This window comes from Marmota marmota, unplaced genomic scaffold, assembly GCF_001458135.2.
Source record: "Marmota marmota marmota unplaced genomic scaffold, marMar, whole genome shotgun sequence".
NCBI classification, from domain to species: domain Eukaryota; kingdom Metazoa; phylum Chordata; class Mammalia; order Rodentia; family Sciuridae; genus Marmota; species Marmota marmota.
The window spans coordinates 49,320,412-49,337,315 of NW_026000026.1; the positions used below are offsets into that span (position 1 = coordinate 49,320,412).

The 16,904-nt window shown below is 37.5% G+C and overlaps 1 long non-coding RNA gene across 1 annotated transcript in view; it reads right to left on the minus strand.

The window, feature by feature from the left end:
- Positions 1-2,770: 2,770 nt before the first annotated feature.
- The window catches only part of LOC125619180, a 55,569-nt gene continuing 41,435 nt past the window's right edge, over positions 2,771-16,904 (minus strand). The window contains exon 5 of the long non-coding RNA XR_007350692.1: positions 2,771-2,857. This is a non-coding gene — a long non-coding RNA (uncharacterized LOC125619180). The remainder of the gene's footprint in view (positions 2,858-16,904) is intronic.

The window sequence follows — 16,904 nt, forward strand, 5'->3', positions numbered from 1 at the left end:
CATCATTCAAGCCACCCAGTGGATGATAATTTGTCCTAGCAACCTATGCTCACTGAACACCACAACTTGAGATAAAGCTAAGACTTCTTCTGCAATAGTATCACAAACATTTCTATTCCTATAGTTTACTTTTCATTTCTTTTAATGACTACTATACACAACAGCTATTAGAATAAAAGCCTTAAATATAAGGTTAACTGATGAGAAAGTGATATAGAACTTGTTCTTCAAAACCAGTAAACAATCACATACTATTTAAAGTTAAAACATCAGGTTTACAAAAGATGCATTCTTCATTTTCTACAAAGTTGCCACACAAGCAGATTAGTTGAAGACTATGACATATTGATTTAATTATAGTTTTATAACCATTGTTCCCCCAGAATTGTTCTCTTATTGAAAAGTGAACCATGAAATGTGTTTACATAAATCCATATTACAGCAGTTCAACCCATAGTAGTGATATTACTTGTATATCTCTTATAGTATAAAATGTTGTTTCAATTTTATTATTTAATTTAATCCCAACATACAGGGAACCACGTAAAGCAAGCATAGTAGATATTGCTTCTGTGTTATGAATAAGGAAACTAAAGCTTAGAGAGGGTAGGTAAACTATACAAGTCACATAGCTAGATATCGAGAAGCCAGTACTTCAATCTAAGACTTACTAAATTCAATACAAATGCTTATTTACTATGAAACTGTTGATTAAAATTAAGTGTTTGCTTTGATTGCATTTTGATTAGCCAATCCACTACTCTGGGATTCTGCCCAATTCACTTACTGAACACATTCCACCATCTCATGTCACAATGCCAAGTAGCATCAGGATTCCTTGTCCTTCTCTAACCTCCTTTTATGAGATTCCTACCTGAGAAAGATTATGAGTGAAGAAAATACAGGAAGTAGTTTAGGAGAATAAAAAGCCAGGAGTCACAATCACTAGGTTCACCACAGTTTCAGAAATTCCTTGAGGAACCAGTAGGAAAATAAACTCAAGGATGAAAACTAAGTCAGACTTAGTTTTAGACTTGTCTGCAAAGACTATACTCTTTTCACCTAGTTGCTCTCAACTCCAGCAGCATCTTAAAATACCAGGGAGGGCTGGGGTTGTGGCTCCATGGTAGAGCACTTACCTAGCACATGTGAGGCACTGGGTTCGATCCTCAGCACCACATAAAAAATAGAAATAAATAAAATAAAGGTATTTTGTAAAAAAAAAAAAAAATACCTGGGAGATTTCCAAAAATGCTAAAAAAATAAGCCCCATCCCAGGCCAATTCAATACCGCTCCCTATAGACAAGAACATGGATAGTTATAGAGCTCCAAGGGGCTTCCCATGTGCAGTTAGAGTTTGAGAAGCAGTGAGCTGGCCAAACCACCAGATCTCAAGGGCAGGATCAAGTTGGGAAACTGCAGTAGCTCATAGAAGAATGCCCGCTGCTACTGTAGAGAAGGTAGAGACCCCTGAAAGAACTGGGCTGTACCTGATCAAGAAGGGGAAAGCAGGAATCTGAGTCCTTATTTATATGATTAAAATATTTTTAAATATAAAATAATTCTTTAGGTATTTGCTGTATATTTCAAATGGAGAGTAAGTTTTTTGCCACTATTCTGAACATGTCCCACCCACCCTGATAAAACTACAAGTTACACATTAGAGAATCTCCATAGAAATTCTTTAACTCTAAATCAACAGACAAAGAAATCATTCCTGAAATACATCTGATGACATGATAGACTGGTAAAGTCAAATCTCTCCAGAAGCAAAAATTAACTATGATTACTTGATGTAAGACATCACTCAAACCAATCAAATGTTATTTTGGGAAATCATAAATTTATATCCAGCGTCAGTTTGTCACTCATTAAGTTCTTATAAGAATGATTAGGAAATTATCTTAATAAGTAAACGTTAGTCTTAACCTCTTCTTACTTTGATGGCTTAAAAATATAAGTTTATATCAATTCATTGAGTCACACTAAAAGTCTCTGCCTGCTTGGAAGGTTATTTATTCTAGTATTAATAAATTTTATCCAGGATTGACAAGAAATTACCTCATTGTTCCGATCTGCAACAAATCTACCTACCATATGTTAGCACAACTTTCAAAATATGGTTAAATAATTAATATTAATAAGATTTATTGAGTACCTACTATGCTCCAGGCACTGTGTGAGGTTCTGGGAATATATGAAAATCGCATTACCTTGAAAGTGTGTTCTCACACACAAAAATTCCAGTAGCAGACTACAGTCTTGCCAATATGTCATTTAGTGACTGACAGGGATCCCCAGCCCCTTGGCAATCAACAATGACATCAAGCAAAGCTACTTATCAAGGAGTTACTGATCCTTCCGCTATATTTTGCTTGTCACTACTTTGAAAGATGCTTAACTTTGAAGACCTCGATCCAATGGAATGGGAAAAAAAAAAAACATGATAGAAACTAGAAGTCAAGGAACAGAAGTTTTAGAAGCACAAGTAAATAACCTTGTCAATAACTCAAGAGCTCACAAAGGAGGTAAGAATAAGAATGATTAGGAGGTTGAAATAGCATGGTGGAGAAAACACAAAAAGATTCCATGAACTTAATGATAAAGAAGTCAGTTTCTTCTTGATAAGCATGTTTTTAATTACTCCAACAAGAACAAAACTGGAGTCTCCCTCCCTCCCACACTCTGCCCAGAAGAAGAAAGATTTAATCAGAAGAGACTCTCCAGGCTGCCTAAGGGACCACAGTGAAGAGTGCTAGTAATACCTACCTTTCAGTGAAAACTTTCAACTCCTTAGATTTGGTTCCAAATTACTCCCAGAATAAATGTCAGTACTCTCTTCCATCTTTACTGAGCCTGGGAAAAAAAATGTCTCTGAAATATCTTTGAAAATGTTTCAGTGCTTATACTGACAATAGCAGACTATCTCAGCTTGACTGTTAGGCCTTGTTCACGGGAACAGAGTAGAAAGTTTGCAGCTGTGGGTTATTGCAACCATGTTCTCACCTTCCATAGAAACCACATAACAAAGTGGTAATGTAATTAAAATTTTGTCCAGTTTAGTTAATTTACATGTTTTGTACATGAAGGCAATGAAGAAGCATCGTCAGAGGAAATGTATAAAAAGCAAGACTATGGTTAACCACTTTTAATTTAGCACAATCCACTGAAATCACAGTAAAATCTTATGCATCTGGGTGTTAATATTAATGTGTGACAATCCACATGTTGAAGTTGACCTGTGGTATTACATCTAGGTTTGATTACTAGTTTACCACTTTGGGATGAACTGAACACACTATCTCACTTTCTATTTACTCATCTATAGAATGGGGACAGTCTCTTATCCATATTTAGGGTTTCCAATCACCTCTGCTGCTAGCATGCTATTTCAATCCACAAATATCTTAGCCTAAAATAACACAAAAGCCTACTAACTGGGCCCTCTATCTTGATTCTTTCCCATCCCACACCATACCCTAATACCGGTTATTATTTAATCTAAATCATAGTATGTTACTGCTTTGCTGGAAACTCTCTACTGACTTCTTACTTTACTCAATAAAATTCAAACTCCTTCATGTGACTGACAAGTAAGCTCCCCCATGCCCACCACCTTCATCAGGACTGCTGCTTCTCTAACCTGCCTCTTACCATATTCCCATTTGGTCCTTCCCTGGGTCACATTGGCCTCCAGTCTCTCACAGAGTCCACACAAGCTCTGCACCTCCCTCGACAGTGCTTTCCCAGAACACCATGTGGCTCCCCTGCCCATTCTTAGTTCAAATATCACCTTCCCCAACTGAGTTATTTAAAACAACACCCCATTCTTAATCATCTACCTACTCCATATCCCTCTTCCCCTACTTCGTTCTTCTCATAGTACTTGTCAGAATGTGATTTAGAATATATCTTTTGTTTAGCATCTGTTTCCTGCCGTGAATTAATCTCTATGAGAGGAAGGATTTTTATCTTTTTTTCACGGCTGTATCCTCTGCATGGAGAACAGTGCCTGCCATATAGTAAATTCTCAGTAAGTACATATTAAATGAGTGATTTATTCTGCTTAGTAATGCCTTTCATAGCCCATCTTAGTTACATAAAAATAACAACCTCATTTTTCTTAAAATACTCTACAATTCAAGTTGCTCACTAACTCAGATCTGATTTATACTCAGTCGGAACAAATGCAACTCTGTCATGTGGGATAATAAGCAACTCTATAAAGACAAAAACATTGTAGCATATCTTTTTGAAATCTTACAAGTACTTTAGTGGAAAATCAATCGAATTTGTTCTCTTTGTCAGTTTCATTTGAGATCTGGGAAGATCCTAATGATAATGACTTGCCCTTACTTACATTGGTTAATTATATAATAACTGGTACTATTAAACAATATTGAATTTTAAAATTATATTAATTTTATGTTAGAGTTATAAAAAGCAAGGTATGGTGATTTTTAAAATATGGCCCCAAATTCTTTGACATTGCTCTCACTGAGATGGAGTTGGCCTCTTCTCCACTGGAATCTGGGCAATCCCATTACTGATAGACTGTTAACAGAGTACAGATATTGCAAGTAGGTCAAAAAAGGCCATGAAGCGAATTCCACATTCTGTGGGGATTCTCACTCTGGGGTAACCTAAGTACCATGTAAGTCTGCCTACCCTGAGACCTCTACAGTGAACATGCCAAGTATATAAACATAACCGTCAACAGGCCCAGCTAAGCTTCCACTGGACAGCCAGCACCAACTGACAGCCATCTTGTTGTGCAGTCTACGCCTATAGCCAGTCAGCCACAACCCTGGCTGCCATCAGTACAACCAAATGAGAAATTCCAAGTGAAAACTAGCCCACTAAAACTTCTCTGAGTTTCCAACCCACAAAACTGAGAGTAAAATTAAAAAGTTGTTGTTTTACACTTCTACATTTGGAAGTAATTTATTATGCAGCAATAGAAATTTATACAGCAGAAATTTAAAAGTTTAGTTTTTCATCACATGCCACTTCCCCTGTATTGTTCTGACTCTATTTTCCACATGGTAAGGAAATGCATGCAATGAATTTTATAAACATTGGCTTTGGTTCACATAACAAGATGGAAAACTATTAAAACTGGAAGGCACTGTTAATTTTAGTGTCCTGAAGAAGCAACCCATGTAGGTCATGGCTTATCAAGACACTGAACTAGCGCAGAGGTAGTCAAACAATGGACCTGCAGACTAAATCCACCCCACCACTTGTTCTATATGAGAAAATAAATTCTCAACACAAAGCTTAAAGTATTTACTGTCTTGCCCAAAACCAAAACAGTTTACGGTCCCCTTAGTTAAGGAATGGCAAAACTGGAACCAAAATAAATGTCTTTTAAGTATGTTTAAGTATGTTACATGGCAAGAATAAAATTTTTCATTAACATCAGCATATATAAATGAATCTATTTCATGATTCCTTCTAATACTTATTAAATTCATAAGGACTTTTTTATTTGTTTGTTGGGTTTTGCTCTTTGATTTGTTTTTGCTGAAAAAGAGAAAAATTTTTAGTATGAAAAAGAGAAAAATTAATCATAGGAGAAAAAAATGACTTTTCAAATAGTCTTTTTTTTTACACCATCAGAAAGAAAATTGATGTCTTAGGTCAGGGGTCAGCACACTTTTTCAGTAAGGGCTAAATATTTTTGGCCTTGCAAACCATACCCAGTATGTCACCACTCCTCAACCCTGCTGCCCAACAAGGAAAGGAGATACATTCAAGGCTTGAATAACTAGCCACGGCTGTGTCCAACAAAGTTTTATTCACAAAAATCAATGGCAGGACAGAGATAGTCCACAGTCCTAGTTGGAAAACCCTGTCTTAATAGTCTGGGGACATGTGCACAAGCATAATGAAATGGGGATTGTAATACTGGTGCTTATAGTAAGTTTTCAGTTGCAAATCAGGTGAATGTCCAACACAAGGTTCATGTCATAATAATTCTTTGCCTATTTACATGGTTTATTCAGTACACTATAAAGTAATATTTAATATCCATTTTGGGAATAATGTTGAATTAGAGGTAGTATTACTGAAAAACCTCTTAAGTTAAAAGTCAGTCTTTATTATTGAAACTGTTATTACCTTTTCGTGGTTGTTTTAGTCCTTCAAGAAATAAAAAAGAAACCATTCTAGTTCAATAGCCCCACCAAACCAGCTACCTCTCAGCCTTAGTGTCCTAAAAAGTTCTTTTCCCTCTATTGCCAAACCTTCATCAACTCAGTATTCTCAGACTGTGTAATATGTTTTCCTTCTAGTTTTCAGAGCACTTGAAGTTCTTCAAAGGAAGGAAGGAAGGAAGGAAGGGAGGGAGGGAGGGAAAGAGGGAGGAGGCTTTTTTTTTACAGGTTGGCAGAAGATATTCTACTTTCAAAAGGAGAGAGTTTCTAATTCCTTCAATAGGGCTTCATAACTATTGTAAACTTCGTGGACATGCTATGCTTTCCCCTACATAAAGGAATCATGCTTCCTAAATGCTAGTGATTCATAGGCAAAGTGGAAATGGTAAGGGAGATAGAGACCCAGTCCCTATAATAAGCCCTTAATTGAGCATGATTTTAAAGTATACTTTTGGAAATTTCAAAAAATGTTTTATTTCTTAACTCAAAAAAAAAATACCTTCTTCAACAAAAAAATTAAAAATTTTCCTGTACTAAAAATAAATAAATGGATTTTCCAGAGACTCAAAAATAAAAAGAATATTTGCTTTGTGCCTAAGATATATAGTTTAAAAATGCACAGATAAAATAATCAACCAGGTCAGGCATGGTGTCACATGACTGTTATTCCAGCTACTTGGAAGACTGAGGCAGGAGAATCACAAGTTCAAGTAACTTAGTGAAATCCTGTCTCAAAATTTAAAAATTAAAAAAAAATATATATAAAAGGCTGGGGATATACTTAGTGGTAAAGCACCCCTGAATTCAATACCCAGTACTTCCAAAATAAATAACAATTAGAAATTTGTAGTAATGTTATATATAAATATATTAAAACACATAGATAGTAGTAATTATTTTAAAAATACAAATATTGCAGTATTACTTTCAACCATTTCAATCTAAATAGAAATTTTTGATGTGTTTGCTTTGAAAGCTCATAAGATTACCCACATATGAAAAATCTGAAATTGCCATAAAGTATAAAAATTACCCTTCTTTCCACCTACAGGTAAGTCAAAATTGCTGTGCAAATTGTCTTCAAACTTTTTGAAAAAGAATTATCCAGAAAGGAAAATCTCCGAACTACATAATAAAAACTTCAGGTACTGAAGGGAAAAAAAAAACAAAACCTCTCAGTTTCTGAATGCATAGAGCACAGACAAAACAAACTACTCCTACACACACATACACACACACACACACTTTATAATGTGGATGCTTATCAACTACTGTAACAGAACTTTTACAAAGGCATTTTACATTAATTTGAGTAGGACTGTATGTGTGTATTGTGGAATAGAACCATGCATGTGAATACATTTGTAGAAGCCAAGCCAAGAAGAAGGTCCAAGAACAAAAGAAGCATTTATATGAGAAGACACTTAACTACCTGAGGGCATGAGAAATTGTCCTCTGGAGCATGTTGTATGTACACAAGGGTTATAAATATTCAAGATAATTATGGGAATAGGAGGGGAGAACAGGATGACTTCAAGGGTTTTCTTCTCTAATGTTGGGCGTGTCACTGGTGGACAATGGGTGGAGAAGCATGTGCTCTTGAGAGAGGACAAAAGGAAGAGTCAGAAAAGATAAGCTTCATTACATCATTAACTGAAAACAATTATGGAAATTCAGAATTCTCCTCTACACATTTCAATACAATATTTGAAAGTGAAATTGATTCTTTTAAAATATTTCTAAAGTTGCCTGAAAGCTTGCCTAAATTTGTGGTATTTGGGCTTTCATTAATGACGATGAAAAGCACTATTTTCATGTCTAAAGTAAGAGAAAATAGGGGATAGCCATTAAGTTTTCTCCTTAATCTCTTGCAAACCTACCCTTCAAATGTTTTTTACTTCATGGAAAAAAAATATGCCAAATTAATAATGTAGATATGAGATGTTGCTCATGTGGGAAACAAATCACTTTGATTCCAGAGATTAAGAATGCTCTTCGGATGTGGACACAGCCATTCTCTAGTCTCCAGGCCAGCATGTGTGTTAAGGTGAGTAGGTGGCTCACTGTAAGACTTCACTGAGGAAAATTCAATGTAATAGAATCTTAAACAGTCATCTTTATAGAGATGGAAATGACTTGATTGTTACAAAAGCCAGGCTCTCGATTTTCAAACCAACAAATATTAGTTTTGAATTCTGGCCTACATATATGCTGCACACATCAGAAGCCAATTACTTCATTTTAAAAGTGAATAGGAAGAAAACTCTGGTCCTTGGGAATTAAGGGAAAAAAATCATTTTTGAAGTGAAAAGCATTTCACTTTGTAAAATCAAAAAGAAAAGGAAAAAAAGAACCTATGAGAACCCACATGAGTCCTCCTATTGCTGCTTCCAGAGAAACCAGCACTTGCCTTAAGAGGAAATGGCTCTCATTGTGAAAGAACAGGGCCCACTGTGAAACTGAAGGAGCCAAGAAGACTTGACTACTTAAGATCCAAAGGTTTCCCCAAAGAACAGAAAACTGAAAAGTGGAACCTGTCAGCATAGAATAGGATCTGGCTGAAGCACATGAGCTCAGAAGCATTTGCCTCACCAGCCTGAACTCCGAGCTTCTCTGGAGCCATCTGACTACAAACACTATATCTTTATCTATCTAGAGATATAGAGATGGTACCAGAGTAAATCTGCTCACCTGGTCATCCTTCATTCCCATGGAGATCCCACAGGACGACTGTGAGGATGATAAAACAACACAACCATCTAGACATAGTTTCCATGCAGTCCCAACTCCAGCCCCATCCTTGACTGGCCCAACATAGGTAGGTTAAGATGAAATTTTAAAAGAAAATAATAGTCTTTAATGTTCCCAGCAAATGATAATATCTTGGTAGGTTATATTGTAATAAGTAAGCATTTCAATGTCACATTTATTTTAAGAAGTCTTTGCCAAGAAAATAATGATGATGATGATAATGGCAACATACAAAGATTTCTTCTAGGGAGTTAATCCTTTTCTAATACTTCCTCTATACAAGGATAAACTTGTGGCATTATAGCTCTCCTGGACCTACAGAGTAAGATCTCAGTTTGCTGTGACTCAGAAGCCATGGCTCAGCAGCTAGGGCATCCCTTGGACCCAGTCTGGCTCTTTCCCTTAACAGGTCCAGTCCCCAGCTTCTTCATCCAGGGCTGCTGATAGCAAAAGCTACCCAGCTCAACCACCACCCACTTGTCCAGGGCCAAGTTGGCAGAAACTTCTCCACACCACACCCAATGTGGCTACAAGGAACTTTTGTTCTTAGTACATTTGATCATCAAAATAGCATTGCGTTTTCCCCCAGAGTAATGCAATTTCATCTCCATTTCAAGTAGTTGGATGTATAGTAATAGGAAGGGGACTCAAATTTTGAACTTGAGCTTTATGTTGTGACTAACGGTAATTTAAATATCCTGCATCAAAGAGCTGGGCTGTTCCTCTAAACTGCATTAAAACCCACCATGACATTTCGTTGTTTCAGAAACCCGCAGTGCAATCTGCAATGCATTATAAATTTTAAGCACAGAATCTTATCTCTATTTTCCTGTGCATTCCAAAATTCCCCCAAATACTGATCAGAGACAGTGCCCACATTCCAAGACTAGTGCCACAAGTTTGCTGCAAGTTAAGGGAGAAATGAATTAAGTAACAGATGTTTGGGTTGCCTAGTCCTGTTATTTTCAAAACTTCATCAACAATGCAAAGTTTTAAATTAGAAATGTACTACAGTTCTATTGTTCCCTATGGAAATTTATAACTAAAACCAGAGTCTAAAAATTCATTTTCAAACAAATATTCTAACTTTGGTTTTGAGAGAGAAAAAATACACATCCTCTCAGAAGGGAAGAAAGTTCAGTCTGATCAAAACCCCTCCACTCAGCACCACAGCAGGGAGCAGGATTCAATGGGTGGTAACTGGTCTCCCCTGCTCTTGCAGACTTGGTGACTCCGCAGGATGTGCTCCCCAGGATCCTGCCATCCAAGTAGAGGCCGTAGGGGATGTTCACAGCCCTACAACAGCTAAGCAGTTTTGTGGATCTGGTCCCATCAACTCCAGGGACTGCTCCATATGAGGCATTCTCACTCACTCCAAAGCCAGGAGAGCTTCAGAAGCTCTCCCAAGGGCTTGCCTGCATCAACTCAAGTCATCCATATTGCTCATCCCCTGCCAGGTTTCCCAAGCCCTGGAAGGAAAGTTATTAGCTCCCTCCTGGCCTCAAAGGGAAGCATGAGCAAGAGTTCCTTGTTTGCTCTCGAATCTGCATCCCTGGTGGCTGTCGACACACATATTAACATACTTCAAAGGGACAACACAGGGTTTAAATTATATAGAATTTCAGAAGAGCTCTGATCCAGGATAATGATGGAGACTGGACCAACAAGAAAAAAAATGGTAAAGTAGAACCAGTTTTACTTGAGTGTAAAATTAGCAGGAAGTCAATATATTTTGTGGCTGTTATTATTGTTCCTTATATCCTTCTTGTTCCTAGATCACCTCTCCCATCCCTTCTATGAAACCACTCCTGACTCCACTAGCCACAGTCATCCCTCTATGTTCCAAGTTCTTTAAAACACATATAATATCTTCTGCCGGTTTAGCACTTCATTAGATGCCTACCTGTACTATTCACAGTATTATATTTTTAATCCTGACTCCCCATATTGATTTTGAGTGTATCAGGGGAGACAGAATGTCTTATGTTTACTCCCAGGGCCTATCACAGTGAGGGTAGAGAGAGGGAGTCTAACAGTACCATTTAGCATAAGCCTCATATTCAAAATAGGACTCAAATTTAGATTTTTGATGATATAACTAAGTAAGTTTACACCTAGACTTTCATAAGCATGCTGGCAAGAGTTTTAAACAGAAGTAACAGCTTTAAATTCATCAGTTTCTATGATCCTCTTTTGGCATACTTTATTCTAATACCCCAGAAGCCGCAAAAACTGTATAGAAGTAGCTCAGTTTACCTCAAATTTTCATTAGTGCCTGATACTATGCTACAAAAGGTATGCTCAGAAAATGTTCCCTGACAATCCACAGACACTTTCTACATGAAAGGAAGAAGCACAAAGCAGGCCCAGCACTTGGCTATGACACAGCCTCAAGTCAGAGACCTGGGCAAACTGAGTAGGAGCCCAGGTAGACAAACTAGAGCCAGCCTCCAAAACACTGTGCCTTCAGGGACATCCCTCCTTCTCTAGAGCTTTCTTTCTCCTTTCTGGTAACAACATTAGTATTGAAAGAAGAGGGTTGCTCCGTTTTTCTGGTAATAAGTTGCCTTCTAAGAAGCTGGGGAGAAAGTAACCCTTGAAACTTAAGCTTCTACAGTTCAAAAGCAGTAGCTGTGTTTACCCAACTGCAAAAAAAGTCAAGCAGAAACTGCCTGTCATGTACAGCCAAAAAGGTCCAAAACACCCAGAGCTCTAATCAAGGCATCCTCTGGAAGTAATGTCAGGGAAGCAGGAATAGAATGGGAGTGTAATGCAGTCCTCAGGATCCCAAACACTCTTTGGGGTGTGATATAATAGCTCAAAGTATGCAAATAGTAAAGGGAAAACACAAATTAGGCATGAATTTATTGTGTGAGTTGGTTTTGTGAAGAGGCTCCAGGGCTACTGGTCATCATCAGGTGTTACCTCCAACACAGTCCTGTCTTTTGGGCACCTCTTTATGCCCTATTCTTGACTTTTGCTGATGTGGGAATCATTAGCCCTATTGCCTGAACTTCTGGCTCTCCTACTTCCAGAGCATTCTAGAATGGCAGCTGGGCATAATTGGTTCTGACCAATGAAATGTGAGTGATGTAAAAGTCCACGAACAATTCATCACATCTCCATGATCCTGCCTTGCCCATCATAGATGGTGAAAGCAGAGAGATGTAGTCTCCCTTTCTACCAAGAACCAGAGTAAAAAACACATAGAGCTCCCCAGATGACTTGCCAAGGCTCTAACCATGAGGAAAAAAAAAATAAGCCTTTGTTTTTTTTTGAATCCACTGGAAACTTGGAAATATTTCTTACCACAATATAGCCCACCCTGGATTATCCAGATAGACATGAGCAGCAATTAGTTCATAATGTTTAGTCCACTGCTCCTCCAACCAAAGCTCCTTTGGACATACACTTTTATGTGCCAGGGCATTTTAGGAGCTATAAGATAAGGAAAGCACAGATTACCAGAGCATCCACTGAACTCATCATTAATTGAAAATGTTACTTTTACATTCAGATAAACATATGCAAATGAGTGTAAAAATTCATAAGTTTTACAATAAAATAGGAGATTTCATAGAATTAGAGGACGAAATGAGTAATTCAAGTAGAAAATGGATTTCTAAAGGGAGCAACCTCAATGAAGAGAAGAGGAAATTTAGGCATAGCAAAGTTGAGTTACCTTTCCAATAACACCCAGCTACATATTGCGTTGAAGTTTGATGGTTCCAATTTTAACATTCTTCTTTAAAAAATAAAATTATTGGTGCATTATAATTGTACATAATAGTGAAATTTGTTGTGATAAAATTCATTCATACCCACACATAATATAATTTTGTCAATTTCATTCCTCAGTACCTTCCCTTTACCTTCTCTCCTCCCTCCCCTGATCCCTTCCTCTTCTCTACTTGTCTATTTTTATGAGATTCCATTTTACTTTTTTCTCTCTAGCTTTCACATATGAAAGAACATACAACCCTTAACTGTCTGAGACTAGCTTATTCCATTAACATAATGTTATCCAGATCCATCCATTTTCCTGCAAATGACACAATTTGTTTCTTTTTATGACCGAGTAAAACTTTGTTTTGGCCTATATACCACATTATATTTAATCCATTCATCTGTTGACAGACACCTAAACTGGTTCCCTAACTTGCCAGTGTGAACTGTGCTGTAATTCCAGCACTCTGCCACACTTGAGCATGTAGGAAATGATTCTTTTACTGCTCTCAACCATAGGAGAAAGAGACATTTTCATGCAAGAGCCCATCATCTTACCTTCACTATGCACTTACATGTGGCTCTTCAGGCTGGTGGCAATGAAGAGGCTGGTACAACTACCACAAGATCAGATCATTTATTTGCTCATAAAGAAAGACCTGATAAACATGCTACTTTCCTTTCTTCCCCAACTCCTCAACATACATAGGTGGAAAACAGAAAATGATTTGCCATTCTCCCTCTGTTCACCCCCAAGATTTTCCAGATTTTGATCTTTATAATCTAATCTACCCAATAATGTTCAATTGATTATGATCTAATCAATGGTTTCCATGTTGGGGTTATTAAATATAATCAGCTAAGGAACACAACACACACACACACACAATGTGTAACATATCTCAAAGAAGTTTACCTAGAGCTAAACAATCTCTTTTTTAATTTTTTTTTAATTTTTTTAGTTTTAGATGGACACAATACCTTTATTTTATTTATTTAGATTTATGTGGTATTGAGGATCCAACCCAGTGTCTCACACGTGCCAGGTGACACTCTACCACTGAGCCACAACCCTACCCCCTAAACAATCTCTTAATAATCGTTTTCTGGAAAAAGTCAGGGTTTTAATAAATAACTTCTACAATCAGGTGTATCATTCTTAAAAGCACTTATCTTAGGTACAGTTTGGAGGTAACACTTATGTTTTCATTTTTAAATTGCAATTTAGTTTCTTCAGACTTCTTTGAAATTTTTTGAACCCAATTCTTAAAGTAGGATAATTCAAAGCAGATGAAAACCAACCAGATTTTTTAAGAAAATAACTTAAAAATCGTAACCCACCCTCACTCTCAGTCTTTCTGAGCCAATTATACATATTTAAGATAATCTGAAACTCTAGATGCACCCTTGCCAACATTCTTTGTATATATAAAAGCAGCCTATGATATTTTAAGATCAATAACTTATAAAAGTCAATACTCAGCTTCTACCTCTTGTAAGTGCAGCTAGTTTCTGATAGTCATTATCTAATGCACAGCACTGAGAGGTGCTCTGAACCTACAGTCCATGTCGTGCACTACCCACAAGCACTAACTTAGGTCCTTGTTAACTCATTTTTTATGCACATCACTTAGGAAAAAAAAATTGCTTCTTCTTCAAGTACCTGCTCACTTTAAGAAGGAAAATCTCTCACAAGTACATTTTTGTTTCCTTGTTGTACTCTCAGTAAACAGATTTTTCTCACAAAGCCCTTTTGGGAACAGTGGGTTTCACCTTCAGTCAGATTTGGGCAATTCTGTTATTATCATTGAAGCTTCAGAAGGAACATTTGTAAGACATTTTCAAAAGCTCCTAAACTAAATGCTCTGCATTGGTCCCCATCCCTACCTGTCCATATTAATCCCTCACAGCTCCTGACAAAAGTAAAATCAACCTTCCTAGCCTGATTCTGTTTCCAAAATTTTGCTCCCACTCTTTTAACACTGCATCCTGTGTCTGTGATTCAGGAACCCTTCTCTTTACCCATAAATCCTACCCAATCTTCAGTGCCTAACTCAAGCCCCAATACCTCCTGGAGCACTTTCCATGTTCAATTTGCCCTCAACAGAAACCCACTTCCACGAATTCTGACAGTAATTTCTGTGTTTGCCATTCTGATATGTAGCCATTTTCTACTTTGGGTCATCATATAATTCCTTCATTGTTTATATCTTGAATCCTTAATTTGATCAAAAGGTTACAGAGAGGAGAAAATATGTGCAAACCAAAGAATAAATACTTAAAGAGAGACCTACATGGTAAGTAAAATTTTTATATCTTTCCTAATTCTTAGATCATCTGCTTTCAGAAATGTCTCAGGTTGAATCTACCATGAACATAGGAAGTACCCAGAGCTTCATTCCCACCTAACTATCATAGGAATCACCCCCCAAACTACTTGCCTTTTGGAGTCATACTGAAATGAAGGCCAAAACTTAGATGATCCCAATAAGTTACTCTACCAAATGTGCTCTTTCACCCTCAAGGCTGAAACATTAGGCAGGGCCAAAAGGTAAGAATTACACAAAGCAACAGATAGCAGTAATGAGTCTGTCATGCATAACCAAAGGAAATCAACATATAGCTGCTTCCAGCTGCAGAACCTTAGCCCCTCTGGGTTTAGGATAATCTGAAGGTCAATATCTAGCTTTACAAAGATGGCCACAGAGCACAGGCATCCTTGACACATCCAGGGGATGGGATTTTTAAAAGGCACATATCTATATCATATAAGCAAAGTGCTCACCGTAAATAAAAGTAAGGATGGAAGGAGATTTCTGTTACCTTTGAAAAATAATATACAGTTCTATACCCATTTAACATTTTAGCACAATGGTGGCATTAGTGTTTTTTCTGCATTTATAAACAACATTGTTCAGATGGCAAATCAGTTCACTTTTCCTAGAATAATAGAGATAGATTGTTTCACACACAAACACACACAAAATCTTCCTTGGACTTTACTTTTTTTTTATTAAGATTACATTTAATGTACAATGTAGATGCTCAGCCATATAGATGCAAAATGCTATTTAAAAGTTGCCTATTGCTTGTGCCTATTACTTTGGGGCAACAATTTTCACCATAGGTGGGTGATTCTGTCCCTCAGAGGGGATGTGTGGTGAGGTGTGGTGACATTTTACTTTGGCATGACTGGGATGTTGGTGTTACTGGCATGCTGAGCAACATATAATGAACAGGACCACCTACCACAATAAAGAATTATTAGGTCCAAAATGTCAGTAGTGTCAAGTTTGAGGAATGCTATTCTAAACATAAAACCAATATATGATTTTAGAGAAAGAATGCTTCATGTCTGAGAAAAATCACTGTAATAATCCTGTGGTTTATGCAAGAGAAAAGCCAACAATCTTCTTCTGAAGTAGAGAATTTCAGACTACACGACCTAAGGATAGCTTCTTTACAACATCTTAGTAGGGATCAGTGTGACATTATTCTTTTAAATTTATTGACTAGGGTGAGAAATGAGGAAGGACGCAAGTGTCCCTGATTTCCTGGAAGGATTGATTTGAGGGAACTCCCTTCTGTGGGAGATAAAATGATCCTCAGCAGTGGCTCAGTGTGCAAGGGGCTAAGTAAAACCATTCAAAATTACACTCACTCTGATAAGCATCCCAGATGGTACTAAATGGTTTGATTTGATCAGGTTGAAGGTTTCCTTTTTCACATTATTATAATTCTCCTATAAAATCCCCCAAGCCTTCTCACAAAGTTTTATAAAGCACCACAGCACATGGTTCCCTGTATTTGAGGAAGTAAGGATTCTCTAGGCAGGGATTTTGTTAGAGAAAGTACAGCTAAAAGTGGGGAGGGAGCCAGGGGCTCCTGGGAGAGTATTGAGAGCACCATAGGGACCATGCACTGAGTGAGGTACCCAGGGAAAGAAAGTTGGATGGAGACAACCTAGAATGCCTAGCAGTCTAAGTGCAGTTCTGCTGGACAGTGTGGGGGAGGGAGTGGGGATGCTCTCAAGCCAAAGTTGGCTATCAGAGGAGCTGTATGTCTCCAGGAACATGCCTTCCCGGCATCCCTGTCTGACTCAGTCACTGGCTAAGCCCTTGAGTAATGTGACCTAAGAGCAAACAAATGGGCAAATTTCAGAGCATAGCATCTAGAACAGTTGGTCAATCCCAGCCCCTGTACTTAGAGGTCAGCTGGAGACATTTTCTTAGCCCCTTCATGAATGTGATCAGAACCAGCTACTTAAC